Source organism: Parasteatoda tepidariorum, chromosome 7 (genome assembly GCF_982258835.1).
Source record: "Parasteatoda tepidariorum strain Cologne lab strain chromosome 7, Ptep-v5.0, whole genome shotgun sequence".
In the NCBI taxonomy this organism is placed as follows: domain Eukaryota; kingdom Metazoa; phylum Arthropoda; class Arachnida; order Araneae; family Theridiidae; genus Parasteatoda; species Parasteatoda tepidariorum.
This window is the reverse complement of record NC_141761.1, coordinates 81085275-81101304: the sequence shown is the minus strand read 5'-3', so window position 1 is coordinate 81101304 and position 16030 is coordinate 81085275. Positions and strand designations below refer to the sequence as shown.

Below are 16030 nucleotides of genomic sequence, written 5' to 3'. Positions count from 1 at the left end.
CGGCAAGGGTTGACGTTTTATTGGTTACACATCAAATGAAACGCTTTCATAATTATTGTTTAGTCATGGAACGGATAGAATCAAATAATCAAATGTTGACCTCCTTTGAAAATTATAACCAACACGACGGAATAACAATGCATAGCTATCGTTAAAAAATTTTTACTTAATGTATTAATTAAAAATTTACATTAATTTTTTTAATTGATTAATTATATTGCCACTTTTTACCTACTGTCTTAAGTTTCACTAACATACGTCACAAGGAATGTGTGACACTAAGTGACAACCACGACAATTTAATGAGCGAAAATTCGACATCAAGACATCAATTTATATACGATACATGATTAATGTAGGATAAAGGGGGTGAAGTGAGGGTTTCTCAAAAATAAAGAAGCTGTGCTAAACTTAATAAAAATATATATTAACAATAATAGGCAAGTAAGCTACAATTTCTGCTGGCGTCCTTCTCGAGCCAGTCATTCCAACTACATGGTGTAACTGTAAAAAAAGAGTAAATGTAGAGGTAAGTGTCCTTGATATCATCACGTGATAGGATGAATGCTTCGTGGATCGGATCTGTATTCCACACGGCCGTCCTGCTCTTCACCGACCGCGGTGACCACTTTCTCACCAATAGACATATTTGTTCCAAGGACATTTTCTGAAATTACACAAGAAAAAAAAGAACAGTACAAAAGCAAATATTTCAAAACAATTGGCTATAAGAAACAAAAAAAATTATTAGTTTTTTTTTCTTTTCAGTCCATATGGTTCCTCAATTTCCCCAGATCTTCATATGGTCTGCAGCAGTAGAAGTCATATTAGGACCATCGTGAGTACCAAGTTTTCTGACATTGTATCTATCGTTGTTGTTCACCTTAGTAACTTCATAAGGTCCGTAGAATTTTGGTCTCAACTTGAGTCCTGAACCGAACTGCGTTCGTTGAATGGCAACGACATCACCTTTCTCATACTTGTGAGCTTTCTTCCCCTTTTTGTCATATGTTCGCTTGTTTTCCTCTTGAATCTTGTAAATGTTGACTTTAGCGTTGTCACGAATTTCTTGTCTGTTACACATAATGGTGTTTTCATGTTCTTCCTTCAATATTTCCAAAAGCTTGTCATCTTGTTTTTGTTTCATTTTAATGCCAGTGAGCAGTTCGAATGGCGAGTATTTGGTACTTCTAGATGTAGTAGAGTTTAATGTTCTTTGTACTAATGGTACGTATTTATACCATTTCTGTGGATCGTTTATGGATAGTTTTGCTAAAATGGGAATAAGTGTCTCGTGAATCCTTTCAATCATTCCGTTTCCTCGTGGGATTCCAGTTGTGATGGTAAGATGAGTAATGTCTTCATTTGCACAATAGTCGCTAAATTCTTTAGAAGTAAACGCGGCACCTTTATCGCTAATCAGTCTATTAGGATTTCCAAAATTTGTTTGTTGTAGGTTTAATTTCTGAATAGCATCGAATGATGATGTAGATTTTACAGGATAGAGCCATACGTATTTTGTGAATGCATCTACCACAGAAAAAATATGGTTGTAGTTTTTATTGGTGGATGGCATTGGACCGATAAAGTCAATGTGATATGTGTCTAACGGAGTTTCACCTTTTGGAATTGGATTTAATAAACCCTCAGCTTTTCCCTTTTTCCTGTTTACTAAAATACACTTAACACAACTTTTAATTACATTTTCTACGCACTGTCTGATGTTTGGGAAAAAATATTTATCTTTGACAAGATTTTCTGTTTTGTTTACCCCATAATGACCTAATTCATGAGCATTTTTTACAATTTCTATTTGCATGGTCTTAGGGACCACTAATAAATCTCTATCGTTAACAATTTTGTAAAGAATATCATTTTTCACAAAGTAATTATCATTTTTACCACAGTTAATTAATTCCTTAATTGTTGATATAAATTCGTCATCTTTTTGGGCTGTTGAAATTTTAGGTGTTATTTCAGGGGTTTCAATAATCATTATTGGATAACGGCTTAAGGCATCAACGTGACGCATGTGTGTCCCTGAGCGATGAATTATTTCGTATTCAAATTCTTCTAGAAATAATGCCCAACGAGCTATTTTAGGAGTAATTTCTTTTTTCTCCATAGTTTTTTGGAATGCCGAACAATCGGTAACAATTTTGAATTTTTGTCCTAATAAATAAATGCGAAATTTCTGTAAAGCTGTTATGATAGCTAAGACCTCTAACTCGTAACTGGAATATTTTTCTTCCTGTACTGAGGTTTTCCGACTCATGTAATGAACTGGGTGGAATTTTCCATCATCGCCCTCTTGCAATAGGATTGCTCCGTAACCAAGTTTAGATGCATCTGTATGCAATTCAGTTCTAGCACCCTGTCTAAACAAATTGAGAACTGGGTTTGTTGATAATTTTTCTTTCAATTTTTGAAAAGCGATTTTTTGTTCTGGTCCAAAAATAAAATTAGTGTCTTTACGCAATAAGTCGCTTAATGGTTTTGCAATATATGCATATCCTTGAATAAATTTACGGAAATAACTTGTAAGGCCTAAGAAACTCTGAATTTGCTTGATATTCTTAGGTTCAGGGAAATTTGTAACTGCTTTCGTTTTTTCCATTGAAGGTGTAATAGTTCCGTTTTCGATTATGTGTCCCAAAAAATTAACTTTAGTTTTTAGAAATTGACATTTTTCGAAATTTATCTCCAAGCCATATTCTGACGCTATCTTAAAGATCTTTGTTAAACGCTCTAGACCTTCAATTTCATCCTTCGCTATTACGTCTATATCGTCCATGTATATTACCATAATGCCTTCATTAATAAGATCTCTGAATATGTGATTAATGAATCGTTGAAATTCGGCTGGGCTATTGGCTAAACCGAAGGGCACTTTGGTAAATTCATACTGACCATTGGTGGTGACAAATGATGTGTATTTTTGACTATCTTCATTTATTTGTAAGTGAAAAAATGCGTTTTTAAGATCCAGTAGAGAATGAATTTTTGCCTCGCTTATACTATCTAAAATATCATCTAAGACAGGAAGGGGGAATCTATCCTTAATTGTCTTTTTGTTTAACTTACGATAATCCACGCAAAGTCGCATAGTACCATTTTTCTTCTTACACAAAACAATAGGGGAAGCAAAATCTGAATTACTAGGTTTAATAATACCTTTTGATAACCATTCCTTTATTTGGGAATCAACTATTTGTTTTTCAACATATGGTAATCGACGAGGTTTACAGTAAATAGGAGTATCGTCTGTTAAGATTATTTTCATTTCTAAATTACTTGTTTTCACTTTCTGAGGCTTATAGTTTTGAATAAGATTAAATACACCCTGTTTAACATGCTCATTTTTTATATGATTTAAGTGCGAAGTATTTATATCATTTATATTCAATTGAAAACAATTAAAAATATCATCATGAAATTCAAATAAAAAGTTGTTATCATCATGCAAAGTATCACATAATAAAGAATTATCAAAAGACAAGGAATCATTTAAACACAGATCGTTTTTCTTGTTCAAAAGTAAACATTGAGATTGAGAATTTTCCTTTTGCAATAAATCTCCTGCATAAGCATTTTGATCATTTATTTTTTTATTCGAAGTGTTCGAAGTTGTTTTGAATTTAACATCTGGCGAATCTGAAATTTGACACTCGAAAAGAAGAGCTTTTACTTGAGGAATTATGACGCAATTCATACTCAGTTTATCGGTTACTGCGAACGGGATGCATAATTCACGTTTAATGATGTTTTGACTTGGGAGTGAAATCGTAAGAGAATAAGTTTTCGCTTTAATTATCTCTCCAAAACAACTTTTTAATTCAATTGAACTTTCTGGGATACGATCTTTCAAATTTACATATTTGCTATTTATAACACAAATGCGTGAACCTGAATCTACTAAACAGTTAATTTTTCGTTCATTAACGTTTAATTCAATAAATTCCAAATTATTTACACATTGTTCGTTGATAGAGTTTTTACTTTCGATTTGATTAATCTGATTTGCATTAATTTGTGAAGGATTAGTTTGGTTTTGAGTTTCTTTAAACTTCATATTGCAATTTTTTGCGAAATGTGAATTCGCACCGCAAATGTAGCAGTTTCTAGTGTCTGGCAATTTATCTGTTCGTTTAAAAGTGTTTGCCCTATATTTTTCTTGATGAGTGTTTTTAGGAGAATGAAAAGTGCTCCTATATCGATGTTGATTTTCTGTGTGGTTGAATGTTGACTGCTGTTCATTTTGCGATTTTCTTTTTGCCGTAAAGTAAATATCGCATTCTTGTGCTAATTCGAGAGGCTTGAACCAACCATTAGCCTGTCTTACGCCAATATGGGCGGATGTATCTCTGTCTAGTGTTTCATAGATTTTATCCGAAATGATTAAATCACATAATGTTTTAAAGTCATTTACTTCTCTCAGACGTAAATAATACTCAAAAGTTGAACGAATTCGTGTTGCAAATTGAATGTGTGATTCATCAAAATTTTTTCTTTGGTGGCGAAAATTAAATAGACACTGTTGAGGGGTTATTTGGTTTTCTCTTAAGATTAATGATTTAAGTTTTTCGTAATTTTTTAATTCCTCTTCTTCCACGTATAAAAGTGCTTTGTTTGCTTTTTCTTGCAAAATTGCTATGAGGATTTCGGATTTAAGTTCATCTTTTACATTTTTGGTTTTGAATGCTCGCTCCAAGGAATTAAAGAATAAACTAAGATTTTCGGGATTTCTCGGAACAGTTACTGTTAAGGTTCGTATACTTTTAATAAGTGATTCTAAATCTTGATGCGGATTAGTTAAATCAGAACTGCTGTTTACACTCATATTTTGCTCATTTTGACTAAGTGATTGAAGTTGAATTTCTTTTTCTATTCTAGCTAATTTTACTTTTTCTAGTTCTAAATTAAGTTGTTGCATTTTTAATTCTTCGTCAGCTATTAATTTCCTAGCGTTTATAATTTCGTCTAATAGTTCCTTTACTGTGTTCGGGTCTTTTTTATAATCGTCTGAATTTTCAATTATAGTTTTTAGTTCGGTTACTGTAGCGTTAGAAGGAGTGGGAATATTTAGTTCTTGGGTTAAATTTGTCAAATCTGTTTTTATAGCTTTATACATTTTCACAATGTTCGCAAAAAGAATAACAAAAATAAAGAGTCACCTACTTCAAAGGTTTCTTTGCAGATAAAATTTTTGGTATCCGGTAACACTGGTGCAACTCACAATTCAGGCATGAACTCTGTATCAGTTGACGATATGCGGTAGTTTCAAGCAACTTCGATGGTGATTTTAGTACTTTCCAGCAACTTCGATGACGATTCTAGTTGTTTCCGGCAATTTCCACAGCAAATCTAGTTGTTTCCAGGAACTTCATAGCGTTTCTAGCAGTTGTAGTTTCCAGCAACTTCACAGCGTTGTAGTTTCTCATTCAAGTCAACCCTGCGCGGCACTTGAAAATGGATTCGTTGTCACAGTTTTTGGTCCACAGTTTTTATTTTCGAAGTTTGGTTACGCAATGCTCAGATTTTTTTTTTTCGTAAGGAAGTAATTTTTAGTGATTATCGTCCTACGCGACGTAATCGACGTTGTAGAATGGATTAATTTTGGCCCTGCTCGGCTCAAATAGTTTGTAATAGCTCAACCTTGACTCGTTGGCTATAATCGTTGAAAAAAATGAAAAGTTATTGCCCAAATCGCAATCCACATAGCTCAACCTTGACTCGTTGGCTATTCAAATCTCAATCACATAGCTCAACCTTGACTCGTTGGCTTTAATCGTTGAAAAAATGAAAAGTTATTGCTCAAATCGCAATTCACATTCCCGTGGACGAGCCCCCATTTGTAGGATAAAGGGGGTGAAGTGAGGGTTTCTCAAAAATAAAGAAGCTGTGCTAAACTTAATAAAAATATATATTAACAATAATAGGCAAGTAAGCTACAATTTCTGCTGGCGTCCTTCTCGAGCCAGTCATTCCAACTACATGGTGTAACTGTAAAAAAAGAGTAAATGTAGAGGTAAGTGTCCTTGATATCATCACGTGATAGGATGAATGCTTCGTGGATCGGATCTGTATTCCACATTAATATAAATTTTTGAACTAAGATTTATAGTTAAATTACCTATCAACGAAGAACATCACACAGTAACTAACAACTAATTTAATTGTAACTTAATAGTAAATTAACTATTTAACAATAATTTAATCGTTACTAATTTAGGAAAAAAACTTAATTTTTACAAGAATCGCGATATTGGATTATAAAATCGCGTGAATATGAATCCTGATATTGCATTTTAAGAACGCGTGAATACAAATTGCGATATTGGATTGTTAAATCAAGTGAATATGAATCACGGTGCACGATTTTTAAATCAAGTGAATGCAATTCACAATTTGTAACTTTTAAATCAGGTAAATAAGAAAATCAATGTTTGATATTAAAATCTTGTGAATATTAGCGGATTCCGGCATAATTTCAAATATTAAAAAGGGTGAAAATCCGACAAACCAAAAGAATCAAATTTGCGGAAGTATCACATTTATAAAAACGTCTCGTTAACGCGATGTAGCGAAAGTTTCGAGGTTCGAGGTCAATTTCAGATTGAGGAACTATGTGAAAATTTCGTAGGATAGTAACTTTATACTCGCAGAAATTGGCGAATCTATGGCCTTGTCCGCGAAAAAATCCCATATCCTACTCCCAGTTTTTAAACCTGGAAGGCAGATACGAAAAATCCGTATTACAGTCACCTCTGATACGTTTATAAAAGTACATTTATTTTTGTAAAGAATGTAATGAAGAGAATTGTTAAAATATGAAGAAAAATATGCGTTTGAAGTCTGACTGAGACAAATGTTTAGTTATTGAGGAATAATCACTGTCGACGATTAATTGGTTAGACCTAATTTCGGGCTTTATCATTGAAAATAGTACCTTTAAAACATTTACATAAAAAAATCGCTATATCGCTGAAGAAATTTCAAATTTGAATTTATTATCAATTTAATAAAATTTCATTATTCAACGAAATTTTAAATTTCTATTTTGAATAAATTTTAAAAATTCGATAATAAATTTTGCAAGCAAAAAAAAAAAAAAATAAAAAAAAAAAAAAAATAAAAAAACACGAGAAAGAGAGAACATTTTCTGATATTCAAAATCTACTTTCACACTTATTTTTGCAGCTATAAATGTCCTGTTTGTTCAGAATGTGACACACAGACACACAAACTATTTATTATATTACTAGCATATGGTTGGAAAAAAAGGATTAAAATAATGACATGGTTGCAACATTTAAAAATAAAATCCTAGATTTTTGCGATAAAAATATAAGGTTAAGTTCATTTTAAATAACATTTTTCTAAACTACCAAATTTCTATTCCTAGATGAATCTTTCCCACCTAATAAAAATCACAACCATATTTTGCAGAAATTTGTTGCGATCAGCTGCACGAAGAAAAAAATTGCTGTTAAGATTTTTCAAAAATTTTCCTTCGGGAAAATAAAACAAGCATATAAAAAAAAAAAATCACAGCTAAATATGAGATAGATTTATTGATTGATTTGGAAAATGCACAAAAAATTATTTACAGCTAGTAAAACATAGAATTATATGGAATGAACTAAGGCTACCAACGAATATTATATTGATATATTATGTAGATAATTTTAGTTTTAAAACGGTTTTAGGTTTCATTTACCTAGGCTCCATAATAATAATACTTCTGAGAAAATTCCGTTATCAATGATAACAATGAATCAAACAAATTAGTTCGAAGATTCAAAAATAAAATAAAATCCATTATTTATATAAATGTTTATTCAAGAACAAACTTATTACCAAAGAAAATAAGTTGAAAATTGATAAAATAGCTATACGGCCTACAATAACATATGATAGTTTAGAGTTAGATGAAATTAACATAAAAATACTTGTAAAAAAATTAACGTTCTTAAAACAATTAATATTTTAGATTGTTTGGAGAGTAATTTTGTTTTCTTCTTATGAAAATAAAAGATTTTCTTATAGAGAATAAATATTTTATTGAAATATATATCGTTCATTCTGGTCCACTGCTTTTGCCATCTGTCTAGCAGCAATATGATTCCTAGCTCATAAAAGTTTTGTTCTTTACAGACAAAAACTGATCCAGGTGATTTTGACCTCCTCATTTAAAGTATTACCGGCTAAAAAAATTTCTTGAGATCCGAACAAATATTATAGACAACCCATTTCTCGTCCCCAGTGATGATGCGCTTGAAAAATGGGTTTCTTTAAGTTTGAGAAGAAGGTTACAAACATCAAATGCGGCGGAATAAATTTATTTCCATTAGAACAATATGAAGCCATGTGCCGAGCTTCTAGGCGTTTCAAATGATCATGAATGGTTTAATACGAGAAATTTAATCTCTCAGCGATCTCATGAGTTGTTATTGCCAGTTTGCATCAATTAATACCGTTAATGTGTCTTCATTTGCCTAGATTGGCATAATGCCTCCTCGGGCATCGTAATCGAAATTTTGAGAATCAGTTTTGGCACTGGCAATATGTTTCTCCATAAACATCGGATAATTTTTTTTCTTGCATGAACAGCATTTTTACCTTCTCGAAAGTAAAAAAGTAAATTATATAAAATGCTGCTCTTCACTATAAATATCGAAATATCGATTTCGATATCTGATACCAAAATCTGCTGCATAGAATCCATCGAACTTTTTCATCAGTAAGCCTTCCTATATTAACTTTCAACATTTATAATGATTATACGACTTAGTGTGAACTGTAAAAAAATACAATTAAGTCCATTGTTGCGAAAAACGAAATTACTCTCCGGATAATACAATAAATTCGCAGTGGAGAATTGGAAACAATAGTGAATTTGTACACTTAATTAAACAGAAAAAAATCACTCGATTCAGAAAATCTGGTGTGGCTGGGCTACATAGGAAGAACGAAAAAAAAAACAAAGGTTAGAAAAAAATTTTAAATTTGGAACAAAGGAGCAAATCTAGAGGAAGACCCAAAAAGAAATGGTTGGATGAAGTAAATTAAGATCGAACAATAATAGAAATTTCTAAACAGAAATTCTAGGATAAGAACAGAAAAGTTTAGAATAATATGGTTCCGCAATCCAAGACCCACTTAGCGCCATTAAAAAGAAAGTCACAAATAAATTAAATATTTTGCTTTTTATTTAATTATTTTTTAAGGTTATTAGCTTGAATTATTAATTATGATATCGTATCGTTACATTGAATGATAAACATTTTTATTTTCCTTTTATATTTAAATATTTATCCATTTTCTTAAAAAAAAAAATTTCATTTCGATATTTTTACTATCAACCTGGGGATGCAGAGGAAATTTAGACCATTGTAGCAATTTTTGTAGATTGCAAAAAAAAAGTTATACATTTTATTTATTATTATTACAATTTCATTTCTAATAACTTAATTTTCATCTCTAATTACTTAAATTTTGTTTCTAATTACTTACATTTTATATGTAATTACTATTGCTTTTACTTAATAATGCGTATTATATATGAGTAATAACGTTTAATTATATCATTAATTTTTGCCTCGGTATGAAAAAGACTAGCAGGATATATGAAGAATAAATGCTCCAAAAATAACTAAAAAATTAATTACATCCAAAATTAACTAAATATTGTATAAAAATATTAATGCGTGTAATGCGTGAATTGTTTAGTCTTGTTTATGATAAATTTTATTGCGACCTAGTAAAGAAACTAAATTTCATGCAAAAGGAAAAAATCATAACGCATTTTTCTTATATAATATATGCAACGCAGATTTAAATATGCAACAACGATATACATGCACCGAAGGAAAAAGAATCTGCAATGAATTGTCAAAGGATTAGGGTCAAAATAGCCCAAAATGCTCTTTCTAAGCGAAAGTATAAAATGAACTGGTCATCTAACCACAGAGATATGTCATATGAATATCATCCAATGGTATTCAGACGAAGAGTTCAGAGATATTATAAATATAGGCCATGTCAATATTGAAAATTATTATTAAGCAATATAGTTTCCAGCCACTTCTAAGAATCGTCAATTCTTGTCACATCAAACCATGCATAGAGATATTACTGATTACCGGAGGATGATACTAATGATACCCACTTTTACACGCTTCAGTGGTAAATGCTATCTACACTGCGATCTGTTTTTTTTACGTTTTGACATCATACTGGGCTTTAACGCTGCAATTACAAACATTTAGCCCATCTTCGCTAGCCTACTTTTCCGTAGACAATAATCCACACGTAAATTTACTTCCGGCCTTCAGCTATGTGTCACTGTAACAAGCATGCTTAGAATCCATAGATAGTTAACCTTGGTCTTAATATATCAAGATTTACCATTGGTAACAATAAGGAGTTGTATTTAATAAGCATATCGAAATATATTGCCATATTGAACTTTATGTGTGTTACGTTTAAGTGCGAAAATGACGATAATAATTAAATTAGCTATTCAGCATCACTAAAAAAAAACTGTTTCATTCTCTCTTTTAATTAGCCAACCCGCTGAGTGCCTAGCTAATTTACACTATACTTACTAAAATCATTCAAATGAAAATAAGATTCTAGATCAGAGGCAATGTTTGGAAAGGAAAGCTTAACAGGAAAGAAATTGAACTACTATATGTTGCATTCTGACAAGTCATATTGCGTTTATACTACTCACATAAGATAGAAAGTATCTTGGAAGATCAATTTTCGCGGGAAGTAAGCAGTGGTAGAAAAAACTACATTATTTTTGTAGTTTACTACAACCACAAATACTTTGTTACAAATGCAATTTAATGTACTTTTATATATATATATATATATATATATATATATATATATATATATATATATATATATAGTGACTGCTAACTACTTTTAAAATGTAACTACTTCACTACTTTAAAGGGACGAACTTGCTGGAGAACTAAATTAACACCTATGTTCAAAATAGTTTCAAATAAAAAATTGTCTTTTTATTCATGTTTACATATGAAGTTTGTTATTCTAAAACATTTTTTTCTTTTTTTTTTCTTTTTTATTTATTTATTTTTTTTTTCTTCATTCAGCTTTTAATTTTTTATTTCTTTCTTATCGGCGAATAATTAATTCAATAAATGCTAGGAAATTATCAAATACTTGTAATTTTGTTATGCGTTTAATGCTCTTTTATTTCTTCTAAGAAATCAAGTACATCGGAAATATGTTTCCTTGAAATGTTACTACATGGAATGTTATGAGTGTACATTCGCCTATGAATGTTATGAGTGTACATTCGCATATGAAAGTGTGACCAAAGTGATAAATAATCTATTATTCCTTAACGGCTAGTTCAAATATTAGTTATCCGTGATTCTAAGTACGTAATCTTGTTAATGCTCAGTCGCAGCCACAGGAGTACTTACATTGCGTCCATTGACGAACTTGCGAAAATGTGTACTCATTAAATTTGAATAGTTGCGTTAGAACCTTGTTTACTTACTAAACTAACGCTAAAAGTAGTTGCCAAGAATCACTACAAACTACTGCTTTTTTTATTGCCCTATTTACTATACTACTTTTTTTTTAAAGTAGTACACTACAAATTACGAAAAAAAGTATTACTTCCAATCACTGCTACAGTAATTTCCTTACTTATACTGCACTACTTCCGACCACTAAAAATTTAAAAAAATAATAATAATAAATAAATAATTTGTGTGTAATGGTTAGGGTCACTATTAATTTCTACATAACTCATCACTATACTGTTCTTAAAGCGTTTTAATGTCATAGAAAATGTGTGTGTGTGTGTGTTTTTTTTTTTAACTGGTTAAGAAACGCCCCATAAAAGCATTCGATAAAAGTTTGAGTTAGGACTTTCGAATTTATCAGGACAGTATAAAAATAAGCAGATTTTACGACAGTGTGGAGGTGGTTATCGGCCAAATAAATAAATAAATATAAAAAAAATTCCGTTTCAAACTTCATTAATTATCTATTTCCTTACCTGCCGAAATAAACTGCTGTTTGTAGAAAATGCAACACCATGAAAGAATCATCAGAATCAAATGAAATTTAATGCAGAAACGACTTGTACTGATACAAATAAATGATGAAATTTTCAAAACAAAAGAAACAAATTAAGCGTCCGAAATCAGTATTTGGTGCAGCCACCACGCGCTGCAATAAGTGCTGCTATACGACGTGGCATGGAGTCAAACAGATGTTGAATATCTGCTTGAGGAAGAGAATTCCATATCGCTTGTATGCGCAACCAAAGTTCGTCTTTGGAAACTGCAGGACGCGGATTACGAGTGAGACGCCGACCAACCATATCCCACACGTGCTCAATAGGCGACATATCCGGCGAATAAGCAGGCCAAGGAAGAAGTTGCATGCGTTGTGCTGAACAGAAGTCTCTAACAGTCCGCGTAACATGTGGGCGTGCATTATCCTGCTGAAAGATAGCTCCAGGGATGCCTTGAAGGAAAGGAACGACTTCGGGCTGTAGCACTTCACGGACGTATCTGTTGCTATTGAGATTACCCTCAATTCGTATCAAATTGGATCGTCCATGATACGAAATCGCACCCCAGACCATAACTCCGGGTGTTCGACCACTATGTCGTTCAATAATACACTCAGGAAGGCAGCGTTGACCGGCATAACGTCTAACACGAACACGGCCATCATGGGTCCACAAATTGAAGCGTGATTCATCTGAAAAGACAACTTGGTGCCAATCAGCTCGCCAGTCTCTGTGCTCAAGAGCCCACTGCCGACGCAGCCGTCGATGATCCGCCGTGAGGGGAATCCTGTATAATGGCACCCTTGCACGCAATCCACGGCGCAGCAGACGACGACGAATTGACGAAGCCGACAATTGTACACCTGTAGCAGTAGACCAATATGCTGCCAGCTGCCTGGAGGAAGCTGTGCGATCATTCACCGCCATGCGGAGCAGGTGTCGATCATCGCGCTCTGACGTCACCTTCTGTCGTCCAGTGCCTGTTTTTCGAGTTGTTCGGTGCTCGTCGGTCCACTGCTTCCAAACTCGCATCACTGTGGAACTGTTCCGCTGCATACGAGCTGCTATTGCGCGATAGGAAAATCCTCCTTCTCGAAGGCCGATTATCCTCCCTCGTTCAAACTCCGTAAGTTGCTTGAATTTCTTATTCTTCCGTCGTGGAGGCATACTCAGGTCTCACTAAACGTTTGCCACTAACAAATAATCATAGACTATTTTCAACGTCCCGCTACAGCACTTTATTTATACGCTTTCAGCATCAATTCAGAGGGCGCTGCGCGCGCCACGCACGCGCGATGGCTCTGAAACTTTATTAATTTGCATAATATCCTATAATTGACATTTGCTGCGAATTTCATTTGATTCTGATGATTCCTTCATGGTGTTGCATTTTCTACAAACAGCAGTTTATGTTACTGAAATCAATACCTCAGTTCATAAACAAAGAACGCTCGAGTTATTTGACCCGCCTAGTTTCACCTCTGTTTCTCATGTTCATTATAATATAATTTCGAGATTTATATGAAAAAATAGTTAAACTGCAGATTAATACATTACACACATTGGCAGTAATATTTGCAAACTAAGTTGGTAAAGATATTGCCATGCTAGTCCGGTGGAAAATATAAAATTTAGGATAGACTTTTAGCGAACCAAATGTAAAGTTTAACGCAAGAACATTCCCCATAGCCGAACTGTAGTTAGCATAATAGTAAATCAAGAAACCAAAAAAGTCTAATTATTCGATAAGGCGATTTCGAAATGTTGCGATTCTAGACAGTATTTTAGATAGCATTAAATATATGAAATATGATGTCATATGTTGAGTTTACTAAATATTTTAAATAGCTCGAATATAGGGAAATACTTAAAATTAAAACATTGATTTCAAAAATAGGTAACTTCCAAAGAATTTCCAATGCATAATAAAGAAAAATATAAATAATTATATCAAAATTATTCTGCTTGAACTATATATTATTTTGTTTTGAACTAAATTTGAAAGATTTTACGAACTTATGAAATATTATACACGTGATATTAAAAAACTGTACTTAAAATTGATCTTAGCAAAGCACTTATTTTAAGATATGACATTAATTGTTGTCCGATTTACCTTAAATTAAACAATAATTAGGGTTTAAGATTTAATCAAACATTTTAAACACAATAAAAAGTATTAAGTTAGTTATATGCTATTCGTAAGTACACTCAAGATCATAAATTTAGGATAATGCCAGTTCTGGAAAATAAAGGTTGGGAAACAAACCAAATATGACTAATTAATACAGTCCATTTATTAAACAAACGATAAAGAACAAAAAAGATGGTTTGTGTATGACACTATTCATAAAAACTACAATTTTTGCTCCTTAGAGAAATTATAAAAAATATCTCCTTTACAAAAACTTAATATTACATGAATGGCTAATACATTGTATGCCGTTCCTGCGATGAAATACAATCTGTAGTATGCCTAGGAATGTTGAGTTTCGAATTATCGAGTTGATCTTGGTGAAGATTATTTCACTCAGCAAGCATTGCTCTCCAAAGTTCCGGTATACATGAAGGAGGTGGTTGACGGGCTGCAACTCGTTTTGAAGGCATTAATTTAATATGTTTGTTCTGTGAGGATGAGCGTTGCCATCCCTAAACACAAATTCTACCCTCATGGTACCCCAAAACAAACGAATATGCTGTTCCAGATTGATGTCCCAATAAATTTGGCCTGTCATGGTTTCGATTTGAATATTCAGATCTGTTTTAGAGCCCAGTATAATTTCACGCCAAACGAGCAATGCTGTACCATCGTAACGGAATCGTCTAATGATTTTGTCATGGTGATATAAAAGTCCCCGGCGTGAATCAGACGACGGTAAGTTAAACATGGTCTCGCCGAAAAACATCAGACAAGCTAGCCGCGACGATGTCGACCTGTTCTTTACTCCAGGCAAATCGCTGGAAACTGAATTGAGTTTGAAAAAAACTGACATATAAACCAATATTTCCCCAACGTCTGTACACAGATTGTCTTGAAACTGTGGTACTCGTGGTTGCATTTAGCTGACGAGACAGGTCGGATGTTGTGCTCCACCTGCTTCTTTTGGCAGTTACTGCCGAATACCGGATATTATTCGGCGTTGTAACTCGGGGGCGACATATTCTGTAACGTCTACTGACATTTCCATCATCTTGGAATCGTTGCCAAAGTCTAGAGATTAGAATTTGGACAGTTCCAAGTTCTTCGGATACTTCCATCTGAGTATGACCACATTCCAGGCGGTCGATGATTCTATCAAGTAAAAAATTATCCACCACATGCGTCCTATGTTTCATTACTATTCGGTTATGATACTGAGCGGCTTTCAGAACGTTTGTGAACAATTTTACTTTTCTGCCACCATGTCTTATATACCCCTTTCTTACACTCTCGTCATTGTGACGCATTATCGGCATCATCTATGGCTTCCTGTAAGTTGCATTTTATTCTTGAAAATGTGTGCGATTATTCCACAGGTGAAATTTTTACTTTGGAGTTCAATTTCCGTGTGATTCTGAACTATACCTAATTTATGGGAATGAGTATAAGTATATAATCCTGTGAAAATTGGCAACACTATCAAATTGACAAATTAAAAACATTGTTAGGAAAGAACACCATTTATTAAATATACAGATGTATTAGTGTAAAAAATTTGCTACAGATGTATTACCGTAAAAGTTGTTAAAGCTATAAATTCAAAAAATACATTTAAAAAATAATAAAATAAGACATTTATGAAACAGGAGTGACAAAGAACGAGTTTTCGACTTCTTGTTATAAACATGCACGGAATCGCAATAACGTCTTTTGGTAAAAAAATTAGAAAATATGCAGCCGCTTTATAATTAAAAACTGTAATCAAAGCAGGTATGAAAGAATACCAGATTATTAGGATTAATAAATGCGTATTATCTGTC

At 32.8% G+C, this 16030-nt stretch overlaps 1 protein-coding gene and 1 long non-coding RNA gene across 3 annotated transcripts in view; both read right to left on the bottom strand.

Moving 5' to 3' along the window:
• Nucleotides 1-16030, bottom strand: part of LOC107444843 (elongation factor-like GTPase 1) — a 204017-nt gene that overhangs the window by 106867 nt on the left and 81120 nt on the right. The gene's annotated exons all lie outside the window — the stretch shown is intronic.
• Nucleotides 407-5287, bottom strand: LOC147807271 (uncharacterized). Its single transcript, XR_015435592.1, has 2 exons — nucleotides 5179-5287; nucleotides 407-667 (listed from the first exon to the last, which is right to left on the bottom strand). It is a non-coding gene; the product is annotated as an uncharacterized LOC147807271 (long non-coding RNA).